The sequence below is a fragment of the Aedes aegypti genome, chromosome 1 (genome assembly GCF_002204515.2).
Source record: "Aedes aegypti strain LVP_AGWG chromosome 1, AaegL5.0 Primary Assembly, whole genome shotgun sequence".
Classification (NCBI taxonomy): Eukaryota; Metazoa; Arthropoda; class Insecta; order Diptera; family Culicidae; genus Aedes; species Aedes aegypti.
Genome location: NC_035107.1, coordinates 103849889 through 103867818, shown reverse-complemented (window position 1 = coordinate 103867818; position 17930 = coordinate 103849889). Strand labels below are relative to the sequence as shown.

The window sequence follows — 17930 nt, the reverse complement described above, 5'->3', positions numbered from 1 at the left end:
TCTGACCAAGAGACTGCAATTCTGCTTTGACAGATTTGTTAAATACTTCGCCACCCTTGGAGATGGCTCAGTAATGTACAATTTTGTTTGACGACATGACTCCAAACTATTCCAATATTGCTTGTGTTGAGTTGCCGCCCAAGAGTTTATCTGAAGCTTCACCCAGCACTTCGAAATTGGAATAGCCGGCTCAGGGCCAATAAAGTCATGCGATGCTCCATCGCGAGCTAGCTCATCAGCCAATTAATTTCCCACAATGGAAGAATGGCCAGGTACCCATACAAGGTTTACAGAGTTGACTGAATTCAGTCCCTCAATTTGAGTTCGACATGCGATAACAAGCTTCGACCTTGAGTTGGCCGAAGCGAGAGCTTTTATAGCAGCCTGACTATCTGAACAGAAGTATATGACTTTACCCATGCTGATTGCACTCCACACATAAGAGCAAATATTTCCGCCTGAAAAACGGTGCAGTTTCTACCAAGTGAGTAAAACTGAATCAGCATTAGCTCACGAGAATATACTCCTGCATAGAGTTTTCAAATTTCCCGGGATTTGATTTCCCGGGAAACGGGAAATAGAATTACCATTTCCCGGGAAATCCCGGGATCCCGGGAAATTATGAAAAACGTGAAAATAAAGCAAATTTGGTGGATTTTTTTTTTTCAAATTATTCGTATTTCGTGTAAGGCCGGTTTTCCCTTAGTAGACAGTCTCCTATAGCCGCATTAGTAGCTTTTTACGGGCGTTTTGCTACAAATCGTTGCAATACATTTTTAACATGAAGCTCAGGAACCACTTAACTAAGTACCATTGATACACAACTCGATTTTGTAAAAAAAATGACCGAAATATGGTTTTGCATATAATTTAAGCTCCCTTGCATCTATAGGAAACCTATTGTTCCTATAGTAGCACTACTAAGAAAAGCTATTTTTCATAAAACAAAATAAATAATTAAATTAGAACTTTTTTAAATCAATCAAACGCTTTTGAACCACCTTTAATAGTAAAAATGTTAAAGTTTTGTAAAAACACGGTTTTGATTTGTATTTTTCTTTGTATTATAGGCTTTTGTAGCACAAGCGACAATAAACACAAAAAAAAATTGTTTTGTGTTTTTTTTTTTACAAAACCGTGATAAAAAGCTTTCAGACGTAAAAACAATGCCACTGGCTTTATTTTTCGATTTTATTCGAATATTTGTTCTAAGTCATGCGGCTTCATCGACCCTATACCAGTAATTCTTTTGTTTATTTATGTTGTAATGAGTAATTTATTCATGTTTCTCTAAAGAAAGCTAGGCTTCAGCACAACAAAGTTTATAGCATTAAGGTGATTATGAAACGAAGCCAAACTTTGAACTTTCAAGTGCACAAGACTGGAGAATCTGATAACTGTTCGCGTTGAAAACCAATCAAATTGCTTGCTTGCTGGTGGTGACCAATGGGATAAATTTTCAACGCGGAGCGCTGTTTGGTTCTCATGTTTTGTGCTCTTTAAAATTTGAGATGTGGCTTTGTTATATAATCACCTTAAGCATAAGTCCTCGTGGAGTTTATTCTTAATCCAACTAGAGTTACATTAAAAATTGTGACTGTTACATCCATGAAAACTTTATAAGCCCACTGAATTCATAGAAAAGATCCCTTGAAAATTCCTTTATTTTATATAGCAAAATTCATCAAAAAACGATATCTATTTTATGAACAACTATTTCATTACGAAAAAATACAAAAAATCAGTATCAAAATATAACTAGTGATGTAGTGAGTTCATTGGGTAGAATTATATGATAAGTAAATGGTGCGATGGTTTTTGTTTGAAAATAGATAGTAATTTCTTTTTTTTTTATAAAGTTATACGGGAATAAATACGGGAATCCCGGGAAACAGAAAATCATTTCCCGGGACACGGGAATCCCGGGAAATCTCAATTCCCGGGAAATGTTCCCGGGAATGAAAACTCTACTCCTGCACCAGCTCTACCTTCAAGAAGGGAGCCATCAGTGTAACATACTATACTGTTTAATATACTTCTTTCCAAATAGCCCGACGTCCACTCTTCCCGTGAAGGGAATTGTGTGGTAAATGTCCTGTAAGGAAAGTGACAAGCAATTGTGAGATCACTTGGAGCATGGACAATTTTGTCCCAATTCACAAAAAGTGGAAACAACGAAGTATGTGTAGATCTACGATTCACTGGATTCTTCTCCAGTAGATCCAGTACCCATAAACGGTAAAAGCAAGAAATTGTTTCTTGTTTAAGATGTATGTGTAGTGGCACAACCTTTAAAAGAGCCTCGAACGCTGCCGTGGGAGTTGTAGAGAACGCACCAGATATCGCCATCAAGCACATCCTTTGGAGATGGCGCAATTTTGATTAAATTGTTCTCACTTCACCCTTTTGCCACCACACAAGATATCCATATGCCAATATTGGTCGAACAACTGTTGTGCAAATCCATTTGATATACTTGGGTTTGAGGCCCCAAGTTTTACCAATGGTTCGCCGGCATTGACCGAAGGCCATGCAAGCTTTTTTGACTCTGAAATCAATGTGAGGTGTCCAAGAAAGTTTGGAATCTAGAACTACTCCGACATACTTTACCTGATCAGCGCTGAGCGGTGAGGGTTTTAGAATTTTTGCTTCCACTCAGGCCTATACGGGTTAACCTTATCAAACAATTCCACCAATTCCTCTGACATTTTAACATATTGTTCAGATTTATAACAGAAATTTAATTTGGTGATGCATGTATCAGTTTGTTTCACTGCCCAGTCGAATAGTTCTCGCGGAGTTGCGATTGTGTTTCCATAGTCTTTTGCAAGACTTGCTCTTTTTGCCATTCGCTTGAGAGTGCCACCAATAGCGTCACAGGGGCCTTTGCCGTGGGATGTGGCAAAAAGTGCCACTCTGCTTCCAATCCATGTATTTTCTTGAAATTACATAAGCTGGCATTTTTTCTATGTTTATAATGAGCTGCAGCTCCATCTAACTTAAAAATAACTTTTGATTTGTTTAACAAAATTTATCAATTTTGAAATAAATAGCTGAACTGCTACTGTGTCATGGGTCTGATATTATAATAAAACTAACATTTTCCAATTTATTATCTTTTTATGGTAAATCTAGAATTGGTGTATCACTGCTTGGGAAGTATTCCAGTGATATCCTTGAGCAGCGTTATAATTTTCAGTAAAGTTGCTAATTACCAGTATTTAACCTTCGTCCTGGACGCTTTTTTGTCTTTTTTGATTCGTAGAAAAGAAGACCGTTATTTGCAAATAAAATCATGAGTTATGAGCTTATCAACTTTTTTTAGGTAGATAACAATACAAACATATTCATTATTTCTTATTCATCTGGCGTTTAATGCAGGTACGTTTAGTAAGTTTTTTTTCACAACACTTGTTCTAGAAGAGAATTTAATGGGATATGGATAAGGTTGTTACTTTTCAATGTTTGCAATACTGTTGTGATACCTTTCGAACCATAAAAATCCGTCGGATTGTTAGACGGAGTTGATTTCCTCATAGGCAGAGGCGAAGTCCATTGATTGCCTTCATTTATAAAACATAATCACTGTATAAATCCATTTTTTATCTATTCTCAATAAAAAATACAATTTATTTTCTGATTCAAACTCATTTATCACTTGAAAACACGATCATATTTGACAGTTTAAAACAAAATCTTTGAAAAATAAAATCAGTTTTGGACTTAAAAAATTCGAAGTTAGAAAAACTTTTTTCTCTAAAATATGCCCAATTTGCAATGTATGGACGACTTTTAGTAAATTTAATTACGAAACTTTTTGCTTAAGGACGATCAAAATCTGAAATGGCCGTTTTTTTTAAACGACTTTAAAGTTGTGAATATTTTTTTTTTCAGTGTAGAAAATGTGTTTTTATTTTTTTCAATATTTTTTTCTCCAACTTCAGGAAATTTCACGACATTCCCCCATACAACACTTTTTAGTAGGTCTTGCCGTTTTCGAGTTATACGGGTTTATAAAAAAAAGTGAAAAAAAAAACTTTGGGACTTAAAAAAATCGATGTTAGAAAAACCTTTTTCTTTAAAATATGCCCAATTTGCAATGTATGGACGACTTTTAGTAAATTTAATTGCGAAACTTTTTGCTTAAAGATGATCAAAATCTGAAGTGGCCGTTTTTTTTAAGTTTTGAATATTTTTTTTTTCAGTGTAGAAAATGTGTTTTTATTTTTTCAATATTTTTCTCTAAAACGTCAGGAAATTTCACGACAGTCCCCCATACAACACTTTTTTGTAGGTCTTACCGTTTGTGAGTTATACGGGTTTATAAAAAAAGTAAAAAAAAACTTTGACCCTTTCCAAATGTTAGTCTAGATCGATATTGAAAAAAACAAAATACGCAAAGTATCTTAGTTTCACATACTTTTGACATCCAGAAAGTTTCATTGAATTCTGAAGGGGTGCTGCCAATCGCGTGTCGAGTTGGCGTGAAATCCGTCCTGCGCCATTGCTCCGGGTAGCACAGGAAGGGCACAATACTGCAGAGGGTGCCCTGGTACTCCACAGGCTCCGTTAGCGGTTAGGTTTTCCATTCATTCCTAGGCACGGTACGCATTACACCATAAATTAGGGGTCACATGTGAGGTGGACTTTTACCACCGGAACAGGCAGTTCGTAGTGTTAATTCTTAGCCAGTTGAAACAACCGCTACCGACACTACGTGGCTATCTATGCTGCTCGCGAAAAGGAGGTTAATATTGATGATTAACTCCTGACGTGCCCAAGCAGCCTCACTTGTGATCTCAGCAGGTGATTTATTGTCACTCGAAAGATTATTTAGAACCTTGAAAAAACGTTCCGTTTTGTAGCCGTTAGTGAAAACAAATGTACCTCTGCCATCCAATCTATTTGATAAGTACCGTAATCCGGGGTATCATTGATCAGCGGGGTAACATTGATCGGAACGACTTATCTCGTAATAAGTTGGTATCGTCATTTATTGATGAAACATTTCCAAAGCATGAATGTTGTTTCTCTTTCTTATACTTATAAGCTATTAAAAATTAAGATTTTTGCAAATATTGCGTTAACTTTATGCGTAATTTTTTCAAGTTTGTGAAACAATGATTTCAATGGTTAAGGATGACACTACCAAAGATTCATGTCTTACATAAGTTCTGCAAGCGATATGAGCAAGGGAAATACGGTTCTCACTAAAAATGGCATCGCCAAAAACGATTCCGTTGTCAAAAATTTTAGAAGTATGTTCAATTAGGCAACATTAACGAATTACTGTAAAGAATGTAGAATTCCCTTAGGAAATTGCCTACCTTTAGGCGTATTCAGCTGTTCGAGGTGTTTTTAATTTTAAAATAACTCAAAAACTTAATAAGATGTAAGCGTTTCGACATCATATTCGGCTTCAGGGGCCATGATTTATGTAAGTAACGACATTTTCAATATTACCGAACGTTGTTTACATGGGTGATCAATGTTACCCCATATCAGCTAAATGAAAAAATCACATAAAACATTTTTGAAAACATGCTTAAATCTTTCGAGAAACAAACTACAGTATATAGTCACGAGCTATGGGTGGCAGTACTTGTTTTAAAAATATTAAACTCACATCATTTACATTTTTGGATGAAATATTCAAGAAATATCCTAAAAACTGATCAATGTTACCCCGGATTACGGTACACTGTCCGATCGGTTAACACGAAATTGAGTTGATGACTGTCAATATCGACCTCATGTGGGCCAACACATTGGGTGATATGAATAAAAAACTTTGAACTTTACTACATGTAGCATCTACTCAAAAACAAAACCCACAAAGTTTACTATCACTGAGGCAAAAATCTCGCATGATTTTCATAAGATCACACTAATGAACGCGTTTTTTATTATTTTTTTGTTGGTTCATAAGACACTTGTGTATTTCATTCGACGAGATTGAGATTCATAAGACAAGTGTAATTTTTTCATAACAATCAATTGTCAATGTCATAAGAACGCTTATGAACCCCATTGCTCATCATTGTGAAGAACCACGTGAGGCAAATTTTCTCATTTCACTATCAGAAATTCAATATGGCTTCCGAAATGGACGTGTTTGCTGATTTGTCGTTGGCTGACTCCGTTTCTAATGCATCAAAGGGTAAATATTTTCTATTTATCATCAATTCCGCTGTAACTAACACTTTCTTTCGAACAGATTAAGGAATTGGATCCAAACAATAAGATTTGGGAATGAAAATTCAAAACAATTTGTATGACGCGTAAGAAATCACAAACCCCTCTCATCCATTAATCCACCCCTAACGTAAACCTGCAACAATTCAGGCGTTCTTCACAACTTTTCTCAATAATGTTTCGCTGCTATGATATACTTCTTTGCGTTCAAAATAGGTTAGCCAACTAGAGAAAATCGAATTTTCATCCATTTTGTCGTATCGCAAATCGATTCTAATGCTTACAGTAAGTGCTTTGATCGAATTGCGGCGTGACAAAATGGATGAAAATTTGATTTTCCCAAGTTGGTTAACCTATTTTTCAACGCGGATTAGTATTATTCATTCATTGAAATTTATAATCTAAAGCTCAAATTACACAAGACATTCTTATGGAACCAAGAATGGTTCAGAACGTAATTCATAAGACTATCTATGGATTTTGTTATCAAGTCAATGATGGTTCATAAGATCATCTTACGAAATTCCTTCGAAGTGTATTATGGAAACAACATCTGCCGAAAACCATACGATGGTCTTATGAATTTCAAAGATTTTTGTTGTGTCGTAATTCCATAATCTTATGACAGTCTTACGTTTGCTTTCCTCAGTGTACACTTTTGGTAAGAATAAAAAACCTTTCGAACATGTAGTACTTACTACATTCGAACATGAGCAGTGACTGAAGCTGCACGTTAAGAAATTTCCATTCAGAGTGCAGAGTGATTCTGCACGTAAAGAACAATCTATTCAGAGTGACGCTTAAAATTCATACCAAGCGTGTGCTGGAATAAGGGCGTAAGTCGCATGATCGATTTCTCTTCATCGATCCTCTCTTCTGCGAATAAAAGTGACAAGATGCAAATTTGTCAGCATTTTTTCACCTGAAGACGCAAGATTGCATCGCTGGCAAGCGGTCTGAAGTGGAAAAATGCTCACAAACTTGCATCTTGTCACTTTTATTCACAGAAGAGAGGATCGATGAAGAGAAATCGATCATGCGACTTACGCCCTTATTCTAGCACACGCTTGAATGAAGAAAATCCATGGAATCTAATCGATTACGCGACAATTTGCACAAATCATGAAGGTGCTGTTATTTGACAAGATTTGTAGTGTAATTTTGCGTTTGGTCTGGTATTCTCTTTATGTTTATGATTTTATGATGATGGTACATCAAATAATTTTCTGGGTGGTTTTCGGTCTTCGACAACGCCAGTGATTGATGATTTTTTTTAATATTAGCTTAACATCTTTGAAGAGATCTTGAGATTACAGCTATCAAATTTAGAATCACATATTTTCTAGTACCGGTACTGAGATTCTGGGGAAATTGCGGTAGAATTTTGATGCTCCCTGTGTGTTTTCTTAACAGCATGTTGAATTCCGGAAGTTCTAAGTGTTTCTGTGATATTCTCGTTATTTTGGGGGGTTTCTGATAGTATCCTTGGAATGTCTAGAACTTATAATGTCGAAATTTTTATTGGAATTGTAGTGATTCCATTGGTAGTCGTTAGAATTCAATGAGGATCTCCCCTAAAACACCAAGGTTCCCTTTGAAATTATTAAATTTCTTATCGATTTTACGATAAATCCCATTGAAATCTATAAAATATTTACCGACATTCAAAACGTTTATATTAAAGCTTTGCTTCGAAATTCCAACGGAACTGGAGATCAACGGAATCTTATTAAAGGTTTTTACAATAATTACAAAGATTGATTTTCAGAATTACAAATATTCACACAATAATTCGCAGGAATCCCACCGCAATCTCATAGATTCTTACAGCAATACCGTCTCAAAGATACCCACAGAATTCCAAGAGATTAATATTCAGAATCCCATTCCCACCCCAATTCTAGAGTTTTTACCAGATACCTCATATGTCCGCAATATTCCTAGAATGGTATTTAAACTTTCAGAATTACCATAAAAAATCCGACATCCCAATCGGAATCCCAAAGTTCCTACAGGAATTTCGGAATTCCAAAGGAAATCTGAGATGTCAGAATTTACACGTAAAATTCAGAATTACATTATAAATATCTGAATTCCTACCGACATCCTAAAATTCATAGAAAATAACATAATTATCGTAATACCAGAATTCACACGGATATTACAAATTGCAACTGCCGGTAATCTTTTCGGAATCTCAGCATTGGCGGGGCGAATGTTTTCGTAACCTCAGAATTCCTAAACAAAACTCAAAATACCTTCTGAAATATCAAAACTCATATCGTTTTCTCATGATTTTTACTCAAAAGTAAATTATTCCATTCAATTCTGCAATTTCAAAGCATGTGAAGCAACCTCTGAAGCTAACTACCAGTAGCTTTGTAGTAAATGCTACCTTTATTCATAGCAATGCGTTGTTAGTAGTATGTTCGAAAGGTGTAGAAAGGAAAATGACACAAACATGTTCCACTCGTGTTCCACATATAGCGTTTACTACCGAGAATGTAGTAAACTCAACTTTACTACATTTTATTCATACGGCCCATTAGCTGTGTTGTTATATTCACCAAAATCTGGACAAACATTTCAAAAGGGCACATCGACATTGGTAAACATTGGCTTTGCAAGACGCTGTTGAGCCCAATTCAACTCGATCACGCTCACCAATACCACTATCAGGAAGAGCCCAATCTTTCTGATAGTGGTGTTAGTTTGCGTGGGCGGGCTGAGAAGGGCTCAACAGCAACGTTTCTAAAAAAAGGCTCAAGACCTCTTGAGCCCTTTTCAAATGTTTGTCCAGAAATGGTATTGGTCAGTGAATTTGACGGATAGCGCCGACATCGAATCTAGCGCGGTTGTTGCAGCAGGGCCAGATTCAATTCTCGAGCGCGTACACGGAAAAAAATAACACTAAGAAAATAAAAAGTCACAATAAAACTAAAGTTGAACTATTTTTTATTCTTCTTTCATTTATTCTGGAATTCGTCCGGAAGATCATCTAAGATTATAAATTGAATCACTTCAGGATTCTTAAAGAAGTTCTGAAAATTCTCATGGGATTTTTAGGAAAATCTCTCTGAGATTCTTCCTGCAATCCCTCATAAATTCATTCGTAAATTTCTCTGGGATTATCCCAATTATTCTGAAATTTCTCAGGATATTCCTCTTTTATCATTCATAAACCTATCTCGAACTGTTCCGTCCAAAAATCTTGTTTTGGATAATTCTGGAAATGCTTCTGGGATTGCTCTTGCAATTTCTTTGTGATACTACAGAAAATCTTTCGGAAAGTCTTCCAAAAATCCCTGTGGGATTATTCAGAAAATCTCCCTGAAAAATCTGAAATTATTATAGTTTTCTCTCTGAGATCGCTCTGTGTTTTTTTCCGAAAATCTTCCTGATACTTTCTCTTGGATTATCTCGCAAATCTCTCTTGTATTTTTATGAAAATCTTTTGGATTTCATTCGTGAAATTTCCCTGGTATTCTACTGAATATATTGCTACGATTGCTTTCCAGTGGGATGGAGTTCTTTAAAAAGATCTGTGATTCTTCTGAATATCTTTTAAAGATTTCTCCCAGAAATCTTTCGGGGTTCCTTACTAAAATCCCTCAGGATTTCTTCCGGAAATCCATCCAAAATTATTACTTTATACCACCTGATTTCCCTTTTTCAGAAAACTATTCATGAATGTCCCTGAGACTTTTTTGAATATCTCTTAGAATCTCACAGGATTATTCCGATTCTTCTGTGATTCTCCACGAAATCCATCTGGAACTATAATAGAAAAACTTTTCTTTCATTGTCAGATTATTTCGTTCATATTCTTGAAATTCTTTCGCAAATCTCTATGCAATACTTTCAGAAATTCTGTCCGGAAATTCTTCCAGATATCTCTCGTGGATATATTTAACTAACTGTTTTATGGAAATCCATCCGAAATTTTTCAATAATTTTCTCAGAAATTCTTCCGAAAACTCATCAGAAATTACTCAACTAGGGTTGTCATGTCTATTACGGCTTAAACCAACCGAAAATACCGGAATGTCGTAGACACAGAAGTCAATTTGGACAAATTGAGATGTTAAATTGTGAAAAATAATAGAGTCGTTCTGGTGGGTTTCGATCCCACGACTCCCAATAAGCTAGACTGGGTGCGTTAACCAACTACGCCACAGAACGGGTAACGATTGTGCAGCGCAATTCAGTAGGCTTATAAAGTTTTCATAATTGTAACCAGGGTTGGGAAAAAATCTGAAATTCATACTACAGTAGCCAAACAAAGCCAATCGTAGTCAGCGAAGCCAGTGAAACTCACGCCAACCCGAGCAGAAGAAAAGTGCTACTGAATACCAAACTGAGGTATTCCATACCAGATAATTTCCAATATTAACAACCTGAATGAGGTATGAATGAGCCCTGCATAAGAAATAAAACACTTCTAATAATATCTCATGCATGTTCTACTAATACCAAACTGATAACTAGATCAGGTATTGTAATACCTAAATAATACGTGATGGATTTTCATATAAAAGTGAAATTTTCCAATAATAGTTCAATACCTCAAGCAGTCCTCAATAGCTGTCGAATACCTCGATGAAGTATTTTTGATTTTATTAACAGTTTTTTGCAATATATAATACCAAATTGATGTATTAATAACTGAACAATACCTAATTATGGTATAATACTAAAATAATTTATTCATATGTTATTGCGAGTTATTTCTTCCTCCTCGGATATCGTTGCTGTAGGCAAAGAGCCTTGACAATTACAAAACACCCGTTGCTAAGGGTAACCAAAAATTACTGTAGAAAAATGTTCTATTTCCCGCTGCATTTCCCGCATTTAGAGCCTTCAATGACACTAACGATTTAGAAAATTCATGCACGCAACATAGGCTACTTGATGAGATTCACGATTTTGATCTGGGAGAACAACGTGATTTTTTCGAAATTCAAGCCTACTGCTATTACCATTCCCAGCACAGATTGTAACAGTCACAATTCTCAACATAAGACTGACGAACTTAATTTGAAATAATAATAAATAGATCAAAAAGAAGCATAAACAAAATCGCCAAATTTGAACTTTTAACATTTTGAAGTCCTAGCAGGCGTGGAGAAAAAGGTTCCTTGGGAAATTGCTAGGCTTTTAGAGTTCTTTATGAAATATGAGGTAAAACGCATAGGGTAAGTGGTCCATTAGTTGTGGGTGTTCTTATAGTTACGGTAGTTCCATTTTCACTGATTTTACTACATCAATTACAGAAACGACACTGCCAATCGACGTATTGGTTTGTTGATACACGGAATAGTTGAAAAGAGCGTTCAAATTGCATTAAAATTGATGAAATATCACTAAACTGCTAAAACTTTTCCTATAGTGGAGGATCCCATATAAAAACAATGAATACCACAACTAAAGGAACACAAATTTAAAATATACCGCAACTAAAGGAAGAGTGTACTAATAGTGGAGGCATTAATTTTTCACTGACATGCCGTGGTTTACTATATCTTTGATATGTTAATAAATACAGTTTGGCTTACCACCCTCATTCTTGTGTACGGCGGATCCAACTTTCGATCGAATCCCATTCGTTCGAATTCACTTGATTTTGCTGGCGTAAACGAGAATGTAAAACGGCTTTCGATCGAAAGAGCATTCAAACGTATACAAGAATAGGGGTGTATAGCATGAATGCCTCTATTATTCCACATGCTTGGTACATTAACATGGATTACGAAAAGGGAAAGCATCGTAAAGCTGGTGAAAGTTTGGCAGGTTGTCTTTTATTGTTGTTGCAAATTGAATTTTACCAGTAACAAAATAATGCTGAGATTCTTTTGGAGTTTTACCGATGTTAAATCAAAAATGGAATAGTAAGTGCAAATAATGTTCACTCATAGTACAAGAATTTTGAAGTATATACTCAAATTTCAATAATATTTGAAGGGTGAAAAGGAGAAAAAGATACAGGGATTTGAATTTTTCAAGTTAAGTTCGTCTCAGCCCTTAGTGATTTTTAATTAAGTGCCTGAAATGATTGATTCAAATTTGGTAAACATTATTTGAACAAACGATTCGTCACAAATAAGCTCCACATGGAATTTTGTTTAATGTCTTGTTTTGAAGCCTAGCGTTTAAAACGAAGGCAACAGATTGCTGTTATTAGGAAACATGAGTAAATTGCTCACCGAAAAAAACCATACAAATTTACTGATATTAAATACATTTCTCGCGTTCAGTATAATAGCGTATCTGGAATGATCGAATTCTTTTCGGTGATTTTCGCTTTTACAAATTACTTGTCCGGGCGAATGTTTTCCACTGCTGTTTTGGTAGAAAGTAATCATCGTACTTCATCATGCAGCATCGTAATTTTTTTTTCAAGAGTTCGTTTGAAGTGTGAGTAAAGGTGAGCATCGCAACAAGAGATAGAGAGTACCTGAAAAATTCCTCGCATTTTTTTACTCTCTCACTTGAATCGCTAGAGGATCTGTGTTGAAAAGTTTGAGTTCAATTTTCACTCTTCAGAAAAACGGCAAAATCGCCTCCTCTTTGCATCGCAGAGTAGTTTTTATCAAGTATGCCGATATGGACATAAACATCCTCTGTTGAGGTACATTACGAACGGTAACTACTTTTTGAAATACAAAAAAATAAATATGTATGGAGAAAACTTTACAATTGTTTTCTTTATATTAATATACGAAATATCAGAAGGAAATATCGATATCACCGATATATTGAATAGGAAATATCGATACCAAAATATCGAATATCGAACGCAAAATATCGATATTCCGATATATCGGAAGTATCGGAACGTCCCTAGATGCATCGAGGCCAAACTTGAAATTTCCAATAGCACCATCCAAAAGAACCAAACATACGTTTGAGCTGAAAATTTGATCCTTTGATCTCCACCAGCAGGTGACCATTCAATCAAGTTTCCAGCTTAAACGGATGTTTGGCTTTACAGATTGGTAATTGCATTTTGAGAATTATTCGCAATACGAATACAATTAACTCTCCCTTACTCGATATTCCGTATCTCGATATCGAGTTAGAGAACTATATTAAAAGTTGGTTTTCATGGCTAACTCGATGGTCCCTTGGATCGAAATTGCATTGGTTTTGTGTTCTGTAACTCGATACCTCCCTAACTCGATGGTCCCTTCAATATCGAGTAAGGAAGAGATGACTGTAATCGGATTTGGTAATGAGTTTTAAAAAAACTTTCTCGAAGATTATGTCATTCAACTATGAATAAAAGGAGTTATGTTAAAATTTTTGCAGGATTCCATCAATAAAACCCCAATTAAGCTTACGAAGAAAATGCATCATATAAACTGAATTATTTCCGGTCAGGCACTGTGCATGATTATGGGTAGGAAGTTTCCTCGAAATAATAAACCATACAATGTCAGACCAATTATTGGTTTGCAATGGCAACGATGAGACATTTCCATACAAAATTAATAGAATGTGGAGAAATTTAGATATTTTCCAATGACAATATAGAGCTACAAAGTAGAAGAATCCATATTTTAAAACTACGTGCAAACTTCATTAAAGAATTCACCACCAGTGGATGAATTTCCTGTTGTCATATGTTTCAAATTATTTGCTCTGTGCATACCAGCGCACCCAAAACATATGTGCATAGTAGGTACTCGGAAGTGCCCACCATCCACAGCGACTGAGCCAGAACAAAGCGAGTGCAGCTGGGCGAATTCAATTTGCTACCTAATTGCAATTGGTTCCGAAAATTGAGCGAATAATATTATGCACTTCCAGGAAAAATTACCAACTCGTTCGATTGTTATCACCGTCGAGCAATGATGTGCAATGGGGGCAGAATGGACCATTGGCGGAAAGGCCTGTGTCATCAACAAAGATTTTTGACATCCTTGAAGTAACACAGGTAAGCCAAATGTGAAAATATTGTATAATACTGTATATATAAAAATAGGAAGCCTTCCAGACCTGGAGATCTGATAATTAAACTGAAGTGTACGATTTGACAGATAACTTTGAATTATTCTAACAATGTATGTTGGAAAATTAAAGTTTTTTAATTTTACGATCAAGCCTTCATGCCAAACACTGTCGAATGCTTTTTCTATGTCTAGAAGAGCAAGACCAGTAGAATAGCCTTCAGATTTGTTGGAACGGATCAAATTTGTTACACGTAAGAGTTGATAGGTGGTCGAATGTCCATGGCGGAATCCGAACTGTTTATTGACAAAAATTTTCGTTGATGTGGGCCATCATTCTGTTCAAAATAACCTTTTCAAAAAGTTTACTGATGGAGGAAAGCAAACTGATTGGACGATAGCTAGAAGCTTCTGCAGGATTTTTATCTGGTTTTAAAATTAGAACAACCTTAGCAGGGACTTGCATATTTTTTATTTTTATAATAATAATAGTTCTCACTTCTTCCAATTTTGTTATTCCTAATTTTCGAAAACGTTCTCTTGATTGAGAATATTTTCGAAGTCCTGAGTTACTTGATTTACAATTGGACTTGTAAGTCCTGAATTAAAATTGTGCGCGCTTTCAAACTGCATAGCAAGTTTTTGAGCTCTATCGCAATTAGTTAGCAATAATTTGTTTTCCTCTTTCAATGCCGTAATTGGCTTCGGAGGTTTTTTCAATATTTTAGATAATTTCCAAAAGGGGTTAGAGCCATAGCCATTTTTTAGAAAATCGTGTTTTTATTTCTTTATGCAGATCCTGCCATATCATTTTCATAGCAGGATCACAAGTGCGTAGATATTACCTTCTCCTTACGTTTTTAAGACGAATCAAGAGTTAAAGATTATCGTAAATAATCACGGATTCGTAAAATTCACATTTGGTATTGCAATGCCTCTTGCTCCAACAATTTAATTTGGTAAAGTTTCGTCAACATCAAGTTTTGTTTGCAACGAAATACTAACATTAAGATTACTATCAATGTATGTTTCATATGTATTCCAGTCGACTCAAAAATACTTGAAAGTGGAGCTAATAGGATTGAGAATCACTTCATAGGATTTTTGTAATGTAACAGGGGCATGATTAGAATCAAAATCAGGATGTGTAACCAGTTGGCTACACAGGCAACTAGAGCCGGTTAAGAACAAAACAATCGTTGAAAAGTTTTCAGACGAAAAACAAGCAAGGCTATCAGGGTATTGAATTCAGAAATATCCTGAAGAGCACTTGTCAAATAAAATAATGCCTTTGGAATTACTTTGTGAATTATTCCATGGGCAATGTTTGGCATTAAATGACATAAAATTGGCTTATTGCGAGTCAGTTTTTGCAAATCAGTTTGGAGAAATTTAACTTGCTGCCCAGAGTATTGAAAAGGCGAAAAGGCAGCTATGAAAGTATATTTACCAAGCTGTGTTTTAACAGAAACATCAAAAGTCTCAAAAACTTTGGTTTCAATTGACGAAAAAAAATACTCCATCCAAACGATTAATCCGATAAACAAAAAAGTTTGAATCTCTTTTGAGTTTGGATCCAGGTTTCAAACAATTTTCAGTAGTAATTGCTATATGTATTTTATTAGCTGTTAAAAAATTAAACAGCTCGTCCTCTTTGGCATTCAATAACGAGCATTCTAATCCAATTGTTGAAAAATGTATTTGAGTCCATTAAAGGAACGTAGTCCAGTAACAATTTTGTTTGTAAATTTAATACCAACTTGAACAGTTTTAGCCATAGTACAATTATTTGTTGCAATTGATCAGTTATGAAATCAAAAATGGGAGCAGACATGTTACCAGAATTATGTATATTTCGGGAATTTTGCATAGGAACAAAGAAGTCTAACGTTTGTTGATTACCTTACTTGTTCCTTGAACTTTTCAATTTACACTTTGAACACAAATTGAATCCCAATTTCATTGTTTAAAAATCCACGAGAAACTTCCTCAAGATAAAAATAATAGTCGAAGACACCTACCTCGTCAAGCACGGTCCGAGAACCATAATTTCTTAGTGATTAAGATTGATGATACGACATCAAATTTCATTTATTATCATGAACAACGCGGCAAGAGCAACGAGAGAAAATAAAAAGTACTGAACACCAGCAACGATACAATTTCCTATTGCACACGTACACAATTGAAACTCATCCAGGCTGGTGGCGATAGAGCTACTTTCCGCAACCAAGTCCTGCAATAAGTCTCACAAACCGGTCCACCCTCAACACCTCCCTCCTTTTCACGAGTTTTGCAATTGCAGCGAATTTTCACGCTTTCCACTTCTCTGATTTACTTTGCCGTATTTTTTACCTTTTCTTGCACAAAGAACAGCTGCTGCTCACTTTCCTCCGCTTGTTTTTTTTTCCTCACTTGACACAGAAACACAACTTATATTCTCAGCTTCATCCAATAATTCATTTTTCTTTTCACTCAAACCCAACTTCCCATTCACTTTCCGGAATTCTTTCCACCGGAGAATGAGGAAACTTCTCACCACTTCTTCTCCATTATAAAGTAATAATCATCAACACGCGGCTAACAAGGAACGGGTAGGAGCAAAAAGAAAGAAAAGACCGTTATAGAAACAATCTAGCAACACAACACCGTCATCCCTTATCACCGGACCAACTGGTGCCTGATAAGCACTTTTGAAATTTTTTCTCCACTTCCACTTGCTCCGAGCTTTTCAAACTGACAGTGAATAATGCACCGACTAAGTAAGACACTCCTTTACATTATTAACGCCACTTCCCTGTTTCAGTTTCAATTTAATTATTCTGTTTCGAGTTTACCGAAGTTGGTCTTGCATCATTACAACAAGAACTTCCACCAATTAAGCCGAAGTCACCCCTCAACTCAGAACCCTTAGCATCAAAGTTCGAATCGCGACGCGGTGCCACGTTTCGCGAGATCTCAACGACGTCAAGTAACGAAACCGACTGAACGCCGCAAATCCGCACTGAGGGCCCAAAAGCTCAACCGAAGCAACGACAGCAGAAGAGGTATGCTATCTATCTATCCGCGGTAGGACCCCTAACCGAAATTGGCCAAGTAGCAGCGCTGCCAACCGAAAGGATACTAACTGGGATGCCGGATGCTTGTGATGATGCTGGGCACGAAGGATATGTGCAACAGACGGGATGGTTCGTTTGGTCTCTCGGGTTCGTTTCGGACGCGGTTCGGGACGACTGCTCGGTTCCGTGTCCCGAACGGGATGAAGAGAGGCGAGAGCGAAAGCGCCATAGCCGGCATGCGGTCCGGATGGGGCGAATCAGATGTTTTGCAATATGACCTGTTGCTTCTGACTGGATGCAAGGATGCCAGCCGGACTATCCATCAGAATTTTCGATGTTCAATTTTGTAATTGTTCAACGTGAGTTCCACTTATGAATTTAACATCTGACCGTACATCACTGAATCGACCATTTCACGCCACAATGTTCGGTTCACGGCCCAATCTCATTATTCTTGGATCTGCCCCACGCTCGCCAAATCGATGCGCACTTGATTCGTCCACCTAGCTCGCTGCGCTCCACGCCTTCTTGTACCACCCTTCCATGTTTCATGCCAGTAGAGGGCCATATGAGCGTTTTGTACATGATACATTTGGTGCGGGTGTGAATCTTTTTTGACCGCAGCTTCTTGTGGAGGCCATATTCGGCCCGACTTCCACTGATAATGCGCATCCGTATTTCACGGCTAACGTTATTGTCAGCCGCCAGCAAGCATTCAAGGTAGACG

At 36.4% G+C, this 17930-nt stretch overlaps 1 protein-coding gene across 3 annotated transcripts in view; it reads right to left on the bottom strand.

The window, feature by feature from the left end:
* LOC5564407 (lachesin) overlaps positions 1-17251 on the bottom strand; it is a 489285-nt gene extending 472034 nt beyond the window's left edge. For 2 of the 3 annotated variants that reach the window (XM_021844216.1, XM_021844229.1), the window contains exon 1: positions 16500-17251. The gene's annotated coding sequence lies outside the window, so the exon portion shown is untranslated. Of the gene's footprint in view, positions 1-16165 lie in introns of all 3 variants that reach the window. The other variant, XM_021844222.1, reaches the window with a different exon arrangement.
* Between the last annotated feature and the right edge of the window lie 679 nt (positions 17252-17930).